At 43.3% G+C, this 18,764-nt stretch overlaps 1 pseudogene; it reads left to right on the plus strand.

The window, feature by feature from the left end:
• Nucleotides 1-788: 788 nt before the first annotated feature.
• The window catches only part of LOC119309029, a 35,819-nt pseudogene continuing 17,843 nt past the window's right edge, over nt 789-18,764 (plus strand).

Consider the following 18,764-nt stretch of genomic DNA (forward strand, 5'->3'; position numbering starts at 1 on the left):
GTAACTCTGGCAATACTTCAATGGCCGACGATCGATAACGACAGGATGTGGGTCCCGGTTTTCAGTACAGCACATATAGGGGTCATAACCGTCTGCCGGCTAGCCGTCCTTAATTTCACATTTTAGATTTCCCGCTGTCTAGTTATCAGATGAATTTTCGGCCTTCCAGTTTTTTTTAGCATAGTGAGCCCTCCCTCTATGGCAACAAGCCATCGACTCCCTACACGATAGTGGCATAAACAACATTTGTGACGGATTACCGTGTAGTACTGTCCCTTAGACTTGGTTTGCACTAGGGTTCCAAACATCGCGAGGCATGAAAATTGTGAGGGTGCTATCATGCTACGTACAGCAGCCTTGGTCAACCAATGTGCAAACTCCGTAGAAACGTTCCCCTTGCCTGCCGTCCTGGATTGTTAAAATGTGTTTACGGACCAAGTTACCTTTCACTGTTTGAATGCTTCCGAGTTAGGCAATGAGCTCACACATACATTAGAAATGTATTGTTGCCGGCCATTGCCCCTGCTGCCGGCCAGTTATGGGTCTTCCCTTGACGGCAACAAGCTATTAACTCCCTGCTGCCGGCCAGTTGTGGGTCTTCCCTTGACGGCAATCGTGGGATCACTGGGTCGGACTGAATCGTAAATTTATAGTCGTACGCAGAGCAATTTTGCTTTCACAAGTCCAGTACAATTTTCAATTCAAAAAGGCGCCCAGTGGTAAGTTCAGGGCTCGCCGTTGTATTTAAGAGAATGTACCGAGGCTTAACCACCCATATTGAACGAACAATGTCGTCCATGGCATGGATGTTGATGCTATTCCAATTAGCTGCATGGGCAGCCACCGCCTCTAACTCCTTGGTGGCGAAGCCAGGCTGCCAGGCGCGATGCGGCGACATCCCTGTCCCCTACCCGTTCGGCATCGGCGCCGGCTGCTTCCGCCAGGGCTTCGAGATCGCCTGCAACAACATGACCCCGTTCTTGCTGGATGCCACTGTTGCAGGCCACACGCGCACCGCCAAGCCCGTGCCGATGCTGAACCTGACCGTGATGCCGAGCCCGCAGGTCCGGGTGAAGCTGCATGTGGCTCACAAGTGCTTCGACGCTGCTGGCAATGCGACCGTCGGCAGCTTCGACGGCAGGCTGAAGGTCAACAAGCTGGGTGTGTACCGCGTCTCCAACCCCGCCAACGAGCTCTTTGTCCTTGGTTGCAACACCCTCGGCTCCGCCGGCAGAGGATCGCGTGGGAACCCCAAATCCAACGGCTACTTCAGCGGGTGCGTGGCCTACTGCAACAAAAAACAGAGAGCGCGGAACGGCAAGTGCGACAGCATCGGATGCTGCCGCGTCGCCATCTCGCCATTGCTCACCAACACCAGAATGAGCTTCGGAAAATGGTCGGAAGCGCCTGTTGACATCGGGCGCCCCTGCAGCTACGCCTTCATCGTGCATAAGAACCACTACGTCTTTAAGGCCGCCGACCTGAACAGGACGGCGGACCAGGCCAAACGATGGAGCATGCCACTTTGGCTCGACTGGGCCATCCGCAATAATGGCAGTAACTCCCAGCGGTGCCCCTTGGCGAGAAAAAACGTCAGAACACGTTAGCTTGAGCAACCACAGCAAATGCGTGAATTCCACCAATGGGGCGGGATATTTCTGCATATGCTAGGAAGGCTACGAGGGCAAGCCATACCTTGACAACGGATGCACGGGTAAGGGCAACTCTAGTACATTATTCCCTACTCTCCACTTGTGGCACAGCCATGGCAATGGGCCATGATGGTGAAAATATTCTTATAACCCTGTTAAATGTTTATTTTTTAAAATAAAATAATTTGTGTTATGCATTGGCTACGCGGGAAATTTCAGGTGGCCTTCTTGATTTTCACCCGAACTCCATAAAGTCTGCTAGTTTGAAGTTTTTGGCTTAAAAAGTCGCTCTATCAGGTTCCCTTACCAACCCTCCATACATGTTATATTTGGAATGTGCTGCAAAAACAACACATAGACTCCATATTTGGAGGTTCGTAGAGAGAATATAGAGCTCATCCATATAGGTTTTGGACATCTTAAATAAAAAAATCGGTTGATGGAGAGAATATATACTCTCTTCATACAAATATTGATATCCGGTAGACTAAGCATAGCTTAGGTGGTTAGATAGATTCTTTGTGGTGGAACCAGTCCACCCAGATTTAAATCCTAGAGGTCGCAAGCATGCTTGCATATTTTTCTGGATTTATTCCAGGTTCTTCGACGCTATTGTTTCAACAGTATGGCATGCCTCCCAACTATGAGGAGTATACAGAGAGGAACATTTCAGGACCATTTGCTTCCACCTTTGACCTCCATATGAATGCCGGTTGGCCGCACTCATCACCGTCGACCCATTCCTGACCCTACCACACACCATGGCTGCCCCATGTGAGCTTCCCACCATTTGCCCGCCGCCGCCATGACCGCACCACAAGAGCTCGACGTGGGCCTGTCTCTGCCCCCAGTCCTCATCCGTTCCACAACCTGCTGACTAGGCCAGAGTCACGCACTAGCCATCCAGCATCGCCAATTCCATCCTTCATGTCATCTAGCTTCTACATGTGCTACGTCTCGCCCACCCGAGCTAACTCTCATGGGTGACAAATTCCAGACTCCGTTTTAGCCACCATTTGCCCAGCCAGAGCACCCTGGGCCGTCGCGTGCCACCTACAACCTTCTCCCACCACTTATGTACCTCTCCCTACCTCCGCTCTTACATTCGGCCAACAATGACCTCGACACTTACGGTGTTCAACCACTTGCACCAAGGTATATTTTCCTCAAATTTGTTAATATTTAGTAGTCTAGCTTCTTGTAGATTCGTGTAGATGGCATATGATTCACGATTTGTCCGGATGCCATCATGGTAGAGGATTTTTGTGATGATTCACCATCATCCTTGGACTATTTTGATGCTGATTTATTCGGTGAGGAGACTTTGTTGATGGTTACCCAATGGCTAATGGAAAATGGGAGGAAGACGAATTGTGCACGGTCATAGCTCGGTCGTTTGTCATGTCATCGGAGTGGAGAAGCAGTCCATGATATGCTTATCCTATACCCAAACAGGCTCGCGCCCCATTTTAAAGCAACGACCATACAACCTAGCACATACACTCAACACCACAACATACGCACTCAAGGCAAGATACAATCGATGTAGAAGAACGGCTAAACACAAAGTAAAGCCGTGCCTGACAAAATGAGGACGCCAATGCACCGCTTTCAAGAAGGTAACTACACTAGAGTGTCGCCGCCGCCCAATCCATGTACGATCTAGGTCTTCACCCGGAGTCACCCGAAGGAAGAATAGTGGCCGCAACGATGCCTTCAAGAAGGAAGCGACACCCACGGCTGCTCCCGTCGTCGGCCTTGGCCAAATCAAGACTTGGATTGACCTTCGTATTAAATGTTTATTTAAAAAAATCTATGATATGCATAGGCTACGCGGTAAATTCTAGGTGGCCTTCTTGTTTTTCACCTGAAATCCATAAAATCCACCAGTTTGAAGTTCTTGGCTTAAAAAGTCACTCTACCAAGAGTACAGACGCATACGCTCATACAAACGCTCATACACTCACCCATATGAATACATGCACGCACACCCTATCCCTATGAGCACACTCGAGAGATTGAGCTGACACATCATCTTGAGATTCATGAAGTCTCCATAGACACGTTCATAGTCGATGGGAATGTCTCCTTCCACAGAACACACATCGCTAGAAGGCCTGGAATAAATATAGGAAACTGCGAGCACCAATGTCAAATCTAGGACTTGAATCCTGGTGGGCTGACAATACCACTGCCCTCCTAACCATTTAACCACAGGTTGGTTCACACTCTACCAGATTCCCTAACCATCCCTCCATACCTATAATATTTGGAGCGTTCTAGAAAAACAACACATAGACTCTATATTTGGAGGTTGGTGGAGAGAATACAGAGCTCTTCTCATCCATATTGGTTGGTGGACATCTCAAAAAAGTATTAGTTGGTGGAGAGAATATAGAGCTCTCTTCATCCATATTGACACCCGATAAATTAAGCATAGCTTAGGTGGTTAGATTCTTTGTGGGTGAACCAACCCACCAAGGTCAAGTCCTAGACTTGCCACGGGTGCTCGCATATTTCCTTGATTTATTTCAGATTTTTTTGGTGCCATTCTATCGGTGGTATGGTGTGCCCATCAACTACGAGGCATATGCGGGAGGAACATTTGGGACCACTTCCTTCCACCTCTAGCCTCTGCACTAGTGTCCATTGGCAGCACTTACCACGCATGACCCGTTCCGGGCCATACCACACACCATGGCTATCCCCGTGTAAGCATCCCACCAATTTCCTGACCGCCACCATGGTCGCATCACAAGAGCTCGATGTGGGCATGTCCCTAGCACGAGTCCTCCATTCCCCGACTTGTTGAGGAAGCCAGACTCACGTACCAGCCATCCGCCATCGCATTTCTATCCTCCGTGCCATCTAGCTTATACATGTGCTATATCTCACACACCCGAGCACCACGGCCGCCGTGTGCCACCTACAACCTTCTCCCACCACTTATTAATCTCTCTTTGCCTCCACTCTTGCATTTGGCCAGCGATGGCCTCGACACTCAGGGTGTTCGAAGACTTGCCCCAAGGTATATTCGCCTCAAATTTGTTCATATTTAGTAGTCTTGCTTCTTCTAGATTCACGCAGATGGCATATGATTCACTATTTCTCTGTATGTCATCATAGTAGAGGGTATTTTGATGATTCACCATCGTTGGACAATTTGATGTTCAGTTATTCAATGAGGAAGATGAGGAGATTTTGTTGATGGTTACTCTATGGACGATGGTAAGTGGGAGGAAGATGAGTTGTGCAGAGTCATAGCTCAGTCGTTTGACATATCACCATAATAGAGCCGACGACCATGATACGCTCCTCCTATATAATCTCTGCATCTCTTCTAGCAACGCTTACAGATATCAATAGATTGTTTTAGAAAATTGACAGAGTCGGGTAAGCTAACAAAACATTCTTCACGCAATAGAGAAATGTAGTTGGGTTGATGGGATTTACTGGTTCCTATAAGGTGACCACGACACTTTGCGTGGTTCCATATGGTACTATTGCCTATTGGACCAATGAGTATCTTTTAATGGTCAAAGATACATCAATAGGCACGAGAGAAAGGTTTCTGACGTTGCAATCAGGGTCTCCAGAGCAGAGTATTTTAGGGCACCCAATGTTGATAACACGTCGAGAATTTTAGCAATGGGTGAAGTAATATGCTAACCAGGTACGCTTAGAAGCATTGAATGATAGTTGGAGCTGGAAGAATTTCCCTACATGTCAAGGACAGTTCACCACACATTGCCATGATCCAACTATCATTTAGGAAGGGGTTACCTCTGATGACTTGTAGATTCACCATTGCTACTTTGGCATCATGGTTCTCACAATGGCATCAATGACTTGCATGTTGGGAACATAGTAATTTCAAAAAAATTCCTACGCACACGCAAGATCATGGTGATGCATAGCAGCGAGAGGGGAGAGTGTGTCTACGTACCCTCGTAGACCAAAAGTGGAAGCGTTAGCACAACACGGTTGATGTAGTCGTACGTCTTCACGGCCCGACCGATCAAGCACCGAAAGCACGGCACCTCTGAGTTCTTGCACACGTTCATCTTGATGACGTCCCGCGAACTCCGATCCAGCCGAGCTTTGAGGGAGAGTTCCGTCAGCACGACGGCGTGGTGACGATGATGATGTTCTACCGACGCAGGGCTTCACCTAAGCACCGCTATGATATTATCGAGGAGGACTATGGTGGAGGGGGGCACCACACACGGCTAAGAGATCAATGATCAATTGTTGTGTCTATGGGGTGCCCCCCTCCCCCATATATAAAGGAGTGGAGGAGGGGGCTGGCCAAGGGGAGGAGGCGCACCCAAGGGGGGAGTCCTACTCCCACCGGGGGTAGGACTCCTCCTTTTCCTATTTGAAGAGGGAGAGGGAAGGAATAGGAAGGAGGGAGGAAGGAAAGGGGGGACGCCCGCCCCCCCTCGCCCCAATTCGGATTGGGCTTGGGGGGGCGCCCCCTCCCTTGCTCCTTTCCCCTCCTTTCCACTAAAGCCCATTAAGGCCCATATACCTCCCGGGGGGTTCCGATAACCTCCCGGAGCTCCGGTATTGTCCCAATCTCACCTGAAACCATTCCGGTGTCCAAATATAGTTGTCCAATATACCGATCTTTATGTCTCGACCATTTCGAGATTCCTCCAAGCGTGCGGACCCTACGGGTTCGAGAACTATGTAGACATGACCGAGACACGTCTCCAGTCAGTAATCAATAGCGGAACCTTGATGCTCATATTGGCTCCTACATATTCTATGAAGATCTTTATCGGTCAAACCGCATAACAACATACATTGTTCCCTTTGTCATCGGTATGTTACTTGCCCAAGATTCGATCGTCGGTATCTCAATACCTAGTTCAATCTCGTTACCGGCAAGTCTCTTTACTCATTACGTAATGCATCATCCCATAACTAACTCATTATCTACATTGCTTGCAAGGCTTATAGTGATGTGCATTACCAAGAGGTCCCAGAGATACCTCTCCGACAATCGGAGTACAAATCCTAATCTCGAAATACGTCAACTCAACAAGTACCTTCGGAGACACCTGTAGAGCACCTTTATAATCACCCAGTTACGTTGTGATGTTTGGTAGCACACATAGTGTTCCTCCGGTAATCGGGAGTTACATAACCTCATATCATAGGAACATGTATAAGTCATGAATAAAGCAATAGCAACATATTAAACGATCAAGTGCTAAGCTAACGGAATGGGTCAAGTCAATCACATGATTCTCCTAATGATGTGATCCCGTTAATCAAATGACAACTCATGTCTATGGTTAGGAAACTTAACCATCTTTGATTCACGAGCTAGTCAAGAAGAGGCATGCTAGTGACACTATGTTTGTCTATGTATTCACACATGTATTATGTTTCCGGGTAATACAATTCTAGCATGAATAATACACATTTATCATGATATGAGGAAATAAATAATAACTTTATTATTGCCTCTAGGGCATATTTCCTCTAGCCTCCCACTTGCACTAGAGTCAATAATCTAGATCACACAGTAATGATTCTAACACCCATGGAGCCTTGGTGCTGATCATGTTTTGCTCGTTGAAGAGGCTTAGTCAACGGGTCTGCAACATTCATATCCGTATGTATCTTGCAAATCTCTATTTCTCCTACCTGGATTGGCCCCGGATGGAATTGAAGCGTCTCTTGATGTGTTTGGTTCTCTTGTGAAATCTGGATTCCTTTGCCAAGGCAATTGCACGAGTATTGTCACAAAAGATTTTCATTGGACCCGATGCACTAGGTATGACACCTAGATCGGATATGAACTCCTTCATCCAGACTCCTTCATTTGCTACTTCCGAAGCAGCTATGTACTCCGCTTCACATGTAGATCCCGCCACGACGCTTTGTTTAGAACTACACCAACTGACAGCTCCACCATTCAATATAAACACGTATATGGTTTGCGATTTAGAATCGTCCGGATCAGTGTCAAAGCTTGCATCGACGTAACCATTTACAACTAGCTCTTTGTCACCTCCATAAACGAGAAGCATATCCTTAGTCCTTTTCAGGTATTTCAGGATGTTCTTGACCGCTGTCCAGTGATCCACTCCTGGATTACTTTGGTACCTCCCTGCTAAACTAATAGCAAGGCACACATCAGGTCTGGTACACAGCATTGCATACATGATAGAGCCTATGGCTGAAGCATAGGGAACTTCTTTTATTTTCTCTCTATCTTCTGCAGTGGTCGGGCATTGAGTCTGACTCAATTTCACACCTTGTATTACAGGCAAGAACCCTTTCTTTGCTTGATCCATTTTGAACTTTTTCAAAACTTTATCAAGGTATGTACTTTGTGAAAGTCCAATTAAGCGTCTTGATCTATCTCTATAGATCTTGATGCCCAATATGTAAGCAGCTTCACTGAGTTCTTTCATTGAAAAACTTTTATTCAAGTTTCCTTTTATGCTATCCAGAAATTCTATATCATTTCCAGTCAATAATATGCCGTCCACATATAATATTAGAAATGCTACAGAGCTCCCACTCACTTTCTTGTAAATACAGGCTTCTCCAAAAGTCTATATAAAACCATATGCTTTGATCACACTATCAAAGTGTTTATTCCAACTCCGAGAGACTTGCACCCGTCCATAAATGGATTGCTGGAGCTTGCACACTTTGTTAGCATCCTTTGGATCGACAAAACCTTCTGGTTGCATCATATACAACTCTTCTTCCAGAAATCCATTCAGGAATGCAATTTTGACATCCATTTGCCAAATTTCATAATCATAAAATGCAGCAATTGCTAACATGATTTGGACAGACTTAAGCATCGCTACGGGTGAGAAAGTCTCATCGTAGTCAACTCCTTGAACTTGTCTAAAACCTTTCGCAACAAGTCGAGCTTTGTAGACAGTAACATTACCATCAGCGTCAGTCTTCTTCTTGAAGATCCATTTGTTCTTGATGGCTTGCCGATCATTGGGAAATTCAACCAAAGTCCACACTTTGTTCTCATACATGGATCCCATCTCAGACTTCATGGCCTCAAGCCATTTTGCGGAATCTGGGCTCATCATCGCTTCCTCATAGTTCGTAGGTTCGCCATGGTCAAGTAATGTGACCTCCAGAATAGGATTTCCGTACCACTCTGGTGCGGATCTTACTCTGGTTGACCTATGAGGTTTGGTAGTAACTTGATCTGAAGTTTCATGATCAATATCATCAACTTCCTCACTAATTGGTGTAGACGTCACAGGAACCGGTTTGGTAGTAACTTGATCTGAAGCTTCCAATAAGGGAGCAGGTACAGTTACCTCATCAAGTTCTACTTTCCTCCCACTCACTTCTTTCGAGAGAAACTCCTTCTCTAGAAAGGATCCATTCTTGCAACAAATATCTTGCCTTCGGATCTGTGATAAAAGGTGTACCCAACAGTTTCCATTGGGTATCCTATGAAGACACATTTCTCCGATTTAGGTTCGAGCTTATCAGGTTGAAGCTTTTTCACATAAGCATCGCAGCCCCAAACTTTAAGAAACGACAACTTTGGTTTCTTGCCAAACCACAGCTCATAAGGTGTCATCTCAACAGATTTTGATGGTGCCCAATGATAACCCATAAATATAGGGGATCGCAATAGTTTTCGAGGGTAGAGTATTCAACCCAAATTTATTGATTCGACACAAGGGGAGCCAAAGAATATTCTCAAGTATTAGCAGCTGAGTTGTCAATTCAACCACACCTGGAAACTTAGTATCTGCAGCAAAGTGTTTAGTAGCAAAGTAATATGATAGTGGTGGTAACGGTACCAAAAGTAAAGACAGCAAAAGTAATGTTTTTGGTATTTTGTAGTGATTGTAACAGTTGCAACGGAAAAGTAAATAAGTGTAAACCAGTATGTGGAAAACTCGTAGGCACCGGATTAGCGATGGATAATTATGCCGGATGCGGTTCGTCATGTAAGAGTTATAACATAGGGTGACACAGAACTAGCTCCAGTTCATCAATGTAATGTAGGCATGTATTCCGTATATAGTCATACGTGCTTATGGAAAATAACTTGCATGACATCTTTTGTCCTACACTCCCGTGGCAGCGGGATCCTATTGGAAACTAAGGGATATTAAGGCCTCCTTTTAATAGAGAACCGAAACAAAGCATTAGCACGTAGTGAATACATGAACTCCTCAAACTATGGTCATCACCGGGAGTGGTCCCGATTATTGTCACTTCGGGGTTGCCGGATCATAACACATAGTAGGTGACTATAGACTTGCAAGATAGGATCTAAAACTCACATATATTCATGAAAACATAATAGGTTCAGATCTGAAATCATGGCACTCAGGCCCTAGTGACAAGCATTAAGCATAGCAAAGTCATAGCAACATCAATCTCAGAACATAATGGATACTAGGGATCAAACCCTAACAAAACTAACTCGATTACATGATAAATCTCATCCAACCCATCACCGTCCAGCAAGCCTACGATGCAATTACTCACGCACGGCGGTGAGCATCATGAAATTGGTGATGGAGGATGGTTGATGATGACGACGACGACGAATCCCCCTCTCCGGAGCCCCGAACGGACTCCAGATCAGCCCTCCCGAGAGAGATTAGGGCTTGGCGGTGGCTCCGTATCGTAAAAAGCGATTATTTCCTCTCTCTGATTCTTTTCTCCCCGAAAGCCAATATATGGAGTTGGAGTTGGCGTCGGAGGGCCACCAGGGGGCCCACGAGGTAGGGGGCGCGCCCAGGGGGGGCGCGCCCCCACCCTCGTGAGCAGGGTGTGGGCCCCCTGGTCTTCATCTTTTGCGAGGATTTTTCTTTATTTTTTCTAAGGTGTTCCGTGAAGTTTCAGGTTATCCCGAGAATTTTTATTTTCTGCACAAAAAACAACACCATGGCAGTTCTGCTGAAAACAGCGTCAGTCTGGGTTAGTTCCATTCAAATCATACAAGTTAGAGTCCAAAACAAGGGCAAAAATGTTTGGAAAAGTAGATACGACGGAGACGTATCAACTCCCCCAAGCTTAAACCCTTGCTTGTCCTCAAGCAATTCAGTTGACAAACTGAAAGAGAAAAAGAAAAACTTTTACAAACTCTATTTGCTCTTGTTGTTGTAAACATGAAAAGCCAGCATTCAAGTTTCAGCAATTATTATGAACTAACCATACTCACAATGACACGTAGGTCTCACAATTACTCATATCAATAGCATAATCAGCTAGCGAGCTATAATAATAAAACTCGGGTGACAACACTTTCTCAAAATAATCATAACATGATATAACAAAATGGTATCTCGCTAGCCCTTTCTGAGACCGCAAAACATAAATGCAGGGCACCTTTAAAGATCAAGGATTGACTAAACATTGTAATTCATGGTAAAAGAGATCCAGTCAAGTCATACCCAATATAAACCAATAATAATGAATGCAAACGACAGTGTGCTCTCCAGTGGGTGCTTTTTAATAAGAAGGGTGAAGACTCAACATAAAAGTAAATAGATAGGCCCTTCGCAGAAGGAAGCAGGGATTTGTAGAGGTGCCAGAGCTCGGGTTTGAAATAGAGATAAATTATATTTTGAGCGGCATACTTTCATTGTCAACATAACAACTAAAAGACGACAATATCTTCCATGCTAAACAGATTATAGGTGGTTCCCAAACAGAATGGTAAAGTTTATACTCCCCTTCCTCCACAAGCATCAATCCATGGCTTGCTCGAAACAGCGAGTGCCTTCAACATTCAATGGGTCCCAAGGGGAGTTTTGTTTGCAGTTATTTTGATTTAGTTTGCATAAAGCATGGGATTGGGCATCCCGGATACCAGCCATTTTCTCGTGAATGAGGAGCAGAGTCCACTCCTCTTGAGAATAACCCGCCTAACACGGAAGATAAGGGCAGCTCTAGTTGACATATGAGCTATTCGAGCATGCAAAACAGAATGTTTATTTGAAGGTTTAGAGTTTGGCACATACAAATTTACTTGGAACGGCAGGTAAATACCGCATGTAGGTAGGTATAGTGGACTCATATGGAATAACTTTGGGGTTTAAGGAGTTTGGATGCACAAGCAGTATTCCCGCTTAGTACAGGTGAAGGCTAGCAAAAGACTGGGAAGCGACCAACTAAGAGAGCGACAACAGTCGTAAACATGCATTAAAATTAATTCACACAGAGTACAAGCATGAGTAGGATATAATCCACCATGAACATAAATATCGTGAAGGCTATGTTGATTTGATTCAACTACATGCGTGAACATGTGCCAAGTCGAGTCACTCAATACATTTAAAGGAGGATACCACCCCATCATAGCACATCATAATCATTCTAATAGCATGTTGGCACGCAAGGTAAACCATTATAACCCATAGCTAATCAAGCATGGCACAAGCAACTATAATCTCTAAATGTCATTGCAAATATGTTTACTTCATAATAGCTGAATCAAGAACGATGAATCATCATATTTACAAAAACAAGAGAGGTCGAGTTCATACCAGCTTTTCTCTTCCCAATAAGTCCATCATATATCATCATTATTGCCTTTCACTTGCACGGCCAAACGGTATATATAATAATAAGAGTGCATGTGCATTGGACTAAGCTGGAATCTGCAAGCATTCAACTCAAGAGAGAAGACAAGTAATATGGGCTCTAAGTTAAATAAACAATCATGCATATAAGAGCCACTAAGCATTTTCAATATGGTCTTCTCGACCCCCAAAGAAAGGAAAAGAAAATAAAAAGTATTTACACGGGAAAGCTCCCAACAAGTAAAAGAAGAACGGGAAATATTTTTGGGTTTTCTTTTTAATTCTACTACAAGCATGAAAAGTAAACTAACTAATTTTTTTTGTTTTTTTCTTAAGGTTTAACAAACACACAAGAAGAAGGCAGGAAAAAAAAGAAATTTAAACTAGCATGGATATTATAGTGAAAAAGTATGAGCACCAACATCTAGCAATGAGTGTGGGTGTGAACATGAATGTAATGTCGGTGGGAAATACGTACTCCTCCAAGCTTAGGCTTTTGGCCTAAGTTGGTCTAATGCCAGGGATGGCCTGACGGATATCCGTAGGTGAAGCTGGGGTCGTACTGTGATGCAGCGGCTATCGCCGCCTAAGCTGTAGCGTGGAGTCGAGCAGCCTCCACTCTCCTTTCGTACTCATCTGCCTCCTCTCTGGTAATAATATATCTTCTTTTTGCCTATGAATCAAAGAAAGCAGGAGCAGGAAGAGCAACATGGACTACATGACGTCTGTCAAAGATTAGTCGATACTGGAGAGGTGGTTCAGTCCTCTCAACAAACTGGTGGGAAACCATAAAATCAAAATCTAAATAAGAAGGGGGTAACTCCATGTCACCCTCACGAATGTCTATCTCAAGAAAATTAGCTAAGCGGGTTGCATAAATTCCTCCAAAGAAATCTCCGCTATGTCTATTTTGATGCAACCCGCGAGCTACAATGGCTCCCAAATGATAAGATTGGTCTCCTAACATAGCACTCCTGAGAATACTGAGATCACGGACACACATGTGACATGCTTCATCCTTAGCATTTATGCATCTACCTATGAAGAAAGCAAAATAATGTATAGCAGGAAAGTGAATGCTCCCTATAGTAGCTTGTGTTATATCTCTAGATTCCCCTACAGTTATTCTAGCAAGAAAGTCTCTATATTCAGATTTAGGGGGATCCCTAAAATTACCCCAAGATGGAAGTTTGCAAGCAGAAGTAAAATCCTCTAAGTCCATGGTATAAGATTTATCATAAAGGTCGAACATGACTGAAGGAGAATTACGAGAAGACGAAAATTCAAACCTCCTCACAAATGAACTTGTGAGATCATAATACTGGGGGCATTTGTCAACTTCAAAGTCCTCAAGACCGGCGTTACTCAAATATGTGCTAAATTCTTCTTTGATTCCCACTTGGTTCATAAAAATTTTCGATGGCCATTCACAAGGCCTCACACGAGCGTCTCTTGGTGGTTCCTTGCCAGCGTCACGTATTGCAAGCCTGGGACCTTGCTTCCTTGAAGGACCACCTTGGAACATCCTCCTAAGCATATTGTTTCCTCTGAAAATTTTCTGAAATTTTTAGTAACTTCAAATAAAGGTGAACCAACTTCAATAAAATTGATAGTAACAACTCCCACAAGTGCCTAGAGCCTATATCAAGCATTGGAACTACTTGGAACCATATAAATTTGACATGCAAGCTCAAGAACATGGTCACCTATGCAGCAAAAATTTGCAATGAATAAAGCACTAGAACAAAAACTAATTGGACCAATAGAGGAGTCACATACCAAGGAGCAATCTCCCCAAGCAGTTTTGCAAGAGGTGATTTGAGCAAGGAGATCGAAAATCACAGCAACGGGGGCTGGAACTCGTGCTTGAGTTGGTTTTTCGTGTTTGTGTGAGGCAGATGAAGAAGATGGGTGCAGGGATAAGTGGAGGAGGGCCACCGTGGGCCCACGAGGCAGGGGGGGCACGCCTAGGGGGATAGGGCGCGCCCTCCACCCTCATGGCCAGGTGGCATCTCCCCCCGTGGTAATTTTTGCACAGTAAATTCTCGAATATTCCAGAAAAAATCATATTAAATTGGCATGGCATTCTGAGGATAAGTCAGGAGCCAGACAGAAAAATACTATTTTACTTTATTTCTACTAAATAAGAGAAAATATAAAGAGGGTACAGAAGGTTGTGCTTCTAGTTTCATCCATCTCATGATCATCAAAATGAACCCACTAACAAGGTTGATCAAGTCTTGTTAACAAACTCATTCCGAATAATCCTAGAACCAGAGAAATTTCGAATGACACTAAGTTACCTCAATGGGGATATGAAAATCCCCAACAATAAGAATATCATACTTTTTCTTGACAGTAGGGAGAGGAAATTCAAAACCTCCAAATATAATCGATGGAACTTTTCCAATAGAGTTGATACTATAAACTTGAGGTTGTTTCCTCGGAAAATGTATCGTGTGCTCATTGCCATTAACATGAAAAGTGACATTGCCTTTGGTGCAATCAATAACAGCCCCTGCAGTATTAAGGAAAGGTCTTCCAAGAATAATAGACATACTATCATCCTCGGGAATATCAAGAATAACAAAGTCCGTTAAATAATAACATTTGCAACCATAACAGGCACATCCTCACAAATATCGACAGGTATAGCAGTTGATTTATCAGCCATTTGCAAAGATATTTCAGTAGGTGTCAACTTATTCAAGTCAAGTCTATGATATAAAGAGAGAGGCATAACACTAACACCGGCTCCAAGATCACATAAAGCAGTTTTAACATAACTTCTTTTAATGGAGCATGGTATAATAGGCACTCCGGGATCTCCAAGTTTCTTTGGTATTCCACCCTTAAAAGTGTAATTAGCAAGCATGGTGGAAATTTCAGCTTCAGGTATCTTTCTTTTATTAGTAATAATATCCTTCATATACTTAGCATAAGGATTTGTTTTGAGCACATCAGTTAATCGCACACGCAAAAAGATGGGTCTAATCATTTCAGCAAAGCACTCAAAATCCTCATCATCCTTTTTCTTGGCTGGTTTCGGAGGAAAAGGCATGGGTTTCTGAACCCATGGTTCCCTTTCTTTACTGTGTTTCCTAGCAACAAAATCTCTTTTATCATAACGTTGATTCTTTGATTGTGGGTTATCAAGATCAACAGGAGGTTCAACTTCTACATCATTATCATTACTAGGTTGAGCATCAACATGAACATTATCATTAACATTATCACTAGGTTCATGTTCATCACCTGATTGTGTTTCAGCATCAGAAATAGAGATATCATTTGGATTCTCAGGCGGGTTCGGCAATAGGTTCACTAGAAGTTTGCAAAGTGCTATCATTTTTCTTTTTCTTCCTCTTAGAAGTTCTAGGTACATCAATATTATTTATCTGAGAATCTTGCTCGATTCTCTAAAGGTGGCCTTCAGGATACAAAGGTTCCTGAGTCATTCTACCAGTTCTAGTAGCCACTCTAACAGCATAATCATTTTTCTTACTATTCATTTCATCAAGCGCTTCTTTCTGTGCTTTAAGTACTTGTTCTACTTGAGTGGTAACCATAGAAGCATGCTTGCTAACAAGTTTAAGTTCACCTCTAATATCAGCCATATAATCACCCAAGTGTTTAATCATAAATGTATTCTGTTTTAATTGTCTACCAAAATAAGCATTAAAGTCATCTTGCTTAAACATAAAGTCATCAAACTCATCCAAGCACTGGCTAGCAATTTTAGTAGGAGGGACTTCAGCTTTATCATATCTATAGAGAGAATTTACCTTTACTACCTGTGTCGGGATATTGGGAGGTTCTTCATTAAATAAGTAATTGAGATCATATACTTCTTCAACAAGTGGTAAATTAAGACCATGTATTTCTTCAATAGGAGGTAAATTCTTAACATCTTCAGCTTTAATACCTTTTTCTTTCATAGATTTCTTTGCCTCTTGCATATCTTCGGGACTGAGAAATAGAACACCTCTCTTCTTCGGAGTTGGTTTAGGAATAGGCTCAGTAATTGGCTCAGGAACTGGCTCAGGAGGTGCCCAATTATTTTCATTTGCCAACATATTATTCAATAGAATTTCAGCATCATCCGGTGTTCTTTCCCTGAAAAGAGAACGAGCACAACTATCCAGGTAATCTCTAGAAGCATCAGTTAGTCCATTATAAAAGATATCAAATATTTCAGGTTTCTTAAGAGGATGATCAGGCAAAGCATTAAGTAACTTGAGAAGCCTCCCCCAAGCTTGTGGGAGACTCTCTTCTTCAATGCACAAAATTGTATATTTCCCTCAAAGCAGCTTTTCTTATAAGCAGGGAAATATTTAGCAGAGAAGTAATAAATCATATCCTGGGGACTTTGCACACAACCAGGATCAAGAGAATTATACCATATCTTAGCATCACCCTTTAATGAGAACGGAAATATCTTGAGTAAATAAAGGTAGCGCGATCTCTCATTATTAGTAAACAGGGCAGCTATATCATTTAACTTAGTAAGATGTGCCACAACAGTTTCAGATTCATAGCCATAAAAAGGCTTAGATTCAACCAAAGTAATTATATTTGGATCAACAGAAAAATCATAATAATCCTGATCAGGAACACAGATAGGTGAAGTAGAAAAAGCAGGGCCGGGTCTCATTCTATCTCTAAAAGATTCTTTACTCCATTTAACTAGCAACCTCTTAAGTTCACGTTTATCCTGGCAAGCAAGAATAGCTGCAGAAGATTCAACATAAAAAAGATAACCCTCAGGGATAGCAGGCATAGGTTCATCATCACTAACATCATCATGTTCAGGTTTAATAATTTCTCTTTCTCTAGACCTAGCAATTTGCTCATCAAGAAATTCTCCAAGTGGCACAGTAGTATCAAGCATAGAAGTAGTTTCATCATAAGTATCGTGCATAGCAGAAGTGGCATCATCAATAACATGCGACATATCAGAATCAATAGCAGTAGTAGGTTTAGGTGTCACAAACTTACTCATAACAGAAGGAGAATCTAGTGCAAGGCTAAATGGCAGTCCCTTACCTCTCCTCGTAGTTGAGGGCAAAATAGTAGTTTGATCATCTTTCAAGTTTTTCATAGTGTCCAGCAGATATAAATCCTAAGTGACTCAAAGAATAGAGCTATGCTCCCCGGCAACGGCGCCAGAAAATAGTCTTGATAACCCACAAGTATGGGGGATCGCAACAGTTTTCGAGGGTAGAGTATTCAACCCAAATTTATTGATTCGACACAAGGGAAGCCAAATAATATTCTCAAGTATTAGCAACTGAGTTGTAAATTCAACCACACCTGGAAACTTAGTATCTGCAGCAAAGTATTTAGTGGCAAAGTAATATGATAGTGGTGGTAACGGTAACAAAAGTAAAGATAGCAAAAGTAATGTTTTTGGTATTTTGTAGTGATTGTAACAGTAGCAACGGAAGTAAATAAGTGTAAACCAGTATATGGAAAACTCGTAGGCACCGGATTAGCGATGGATAATTATGTCGGATGCGGTTCGTCATGTAACAGTTATAAACTAGGGTGACACAGAACTAGCTCCAGTTCATCAATGTAATGTAGGCATGTATTTCGTATATAGTCATACGTGCTTATGGAAAAGAACTTGCATGACATCTTTTGTCCTACCCTCCCGTGGCAGCGGGGTCCTATTGGAAACTAAGGGATATTAAGGCCTCCTTTTAATAGAGAACCAGAACAAAGCATTAGCACATAGTGAATACATGAACTCCTCAAACTATGGTCATCACCGGGAGTGGTCCCGATTATTGTCACTTCGGGGTTGCCGGATCATATCACATAGTAGGTGACTATAGACTTGCAAGATAGGATCAAAAACTCACATATATTCATGAAAACATAATAGGTTCAGATCTGAAATCATGGCACTCAGGCCCTAGTGACAAGCGTTAAGCATAGCAAAGTCATAGCAACATCAATCTCAGAACATAATGGATACTAGGGATCAAACCCTAACAAAACTAACTCGATTACATGATAAATCTCATCCAACCCATCACCGTCCAGCAAGCCTACGATGCAATTACTCACGCACGGCGGTGAGCATCATGAAATTGGTGATGGAGGATGGTTGATGATGACGACGACGACGAATCCCCCTCTCCGGAGCCCCGAACGGACTCCAGATCAGCCCTCCCGAGAGAGATTAGGGCTTGGCGGCAGCTCCGTATCGCAAAAGGCGATTACTTCTTCTCTCTGATTTTTTTCTCCCCGAAAGCCAATATATGGAGTTGGAGTTGGCATCGGAGGGCCACCAGGGGGCCCACGAGGTAGGGGGCGTGCCCCCCAACCCTCGTGAGCAGGGTGTGGGCCCCCTGATCTTCATCTTTTGCAAGGATTTTTCTTTATTTTTTCTAAGGTGTCCGTGGAGTTTCAGGTCATTCCGAGAATTTTTATTTTCTGCACAAAAACCAACACCATGGCAGTTCTGCTGAAAACAGCGTCAGTCCGGGTTAGTTCCATTCAAATCCTACAAGTTAGAGTCCAAAACAAGGGCAAAAGTGTTTGGAAAAGTAGA

The sequence above is a fragment of the Triticum dicoccoides genome, chromosome 5B, assembly GCF_002162155.2.
Source record: "Triticum dicoccoides isolate Atlit2015 ecotype Zavitan chromosome 5B, WEW_v2.0, whole genome shotgun sequence".
Classification (NCBI taxonomy): Eukaryota; Viridiplantae; Streptophyta; class Magnoliopsida; order Poales; family Poaceae; genus Triticum; species Triticum dicoccoides.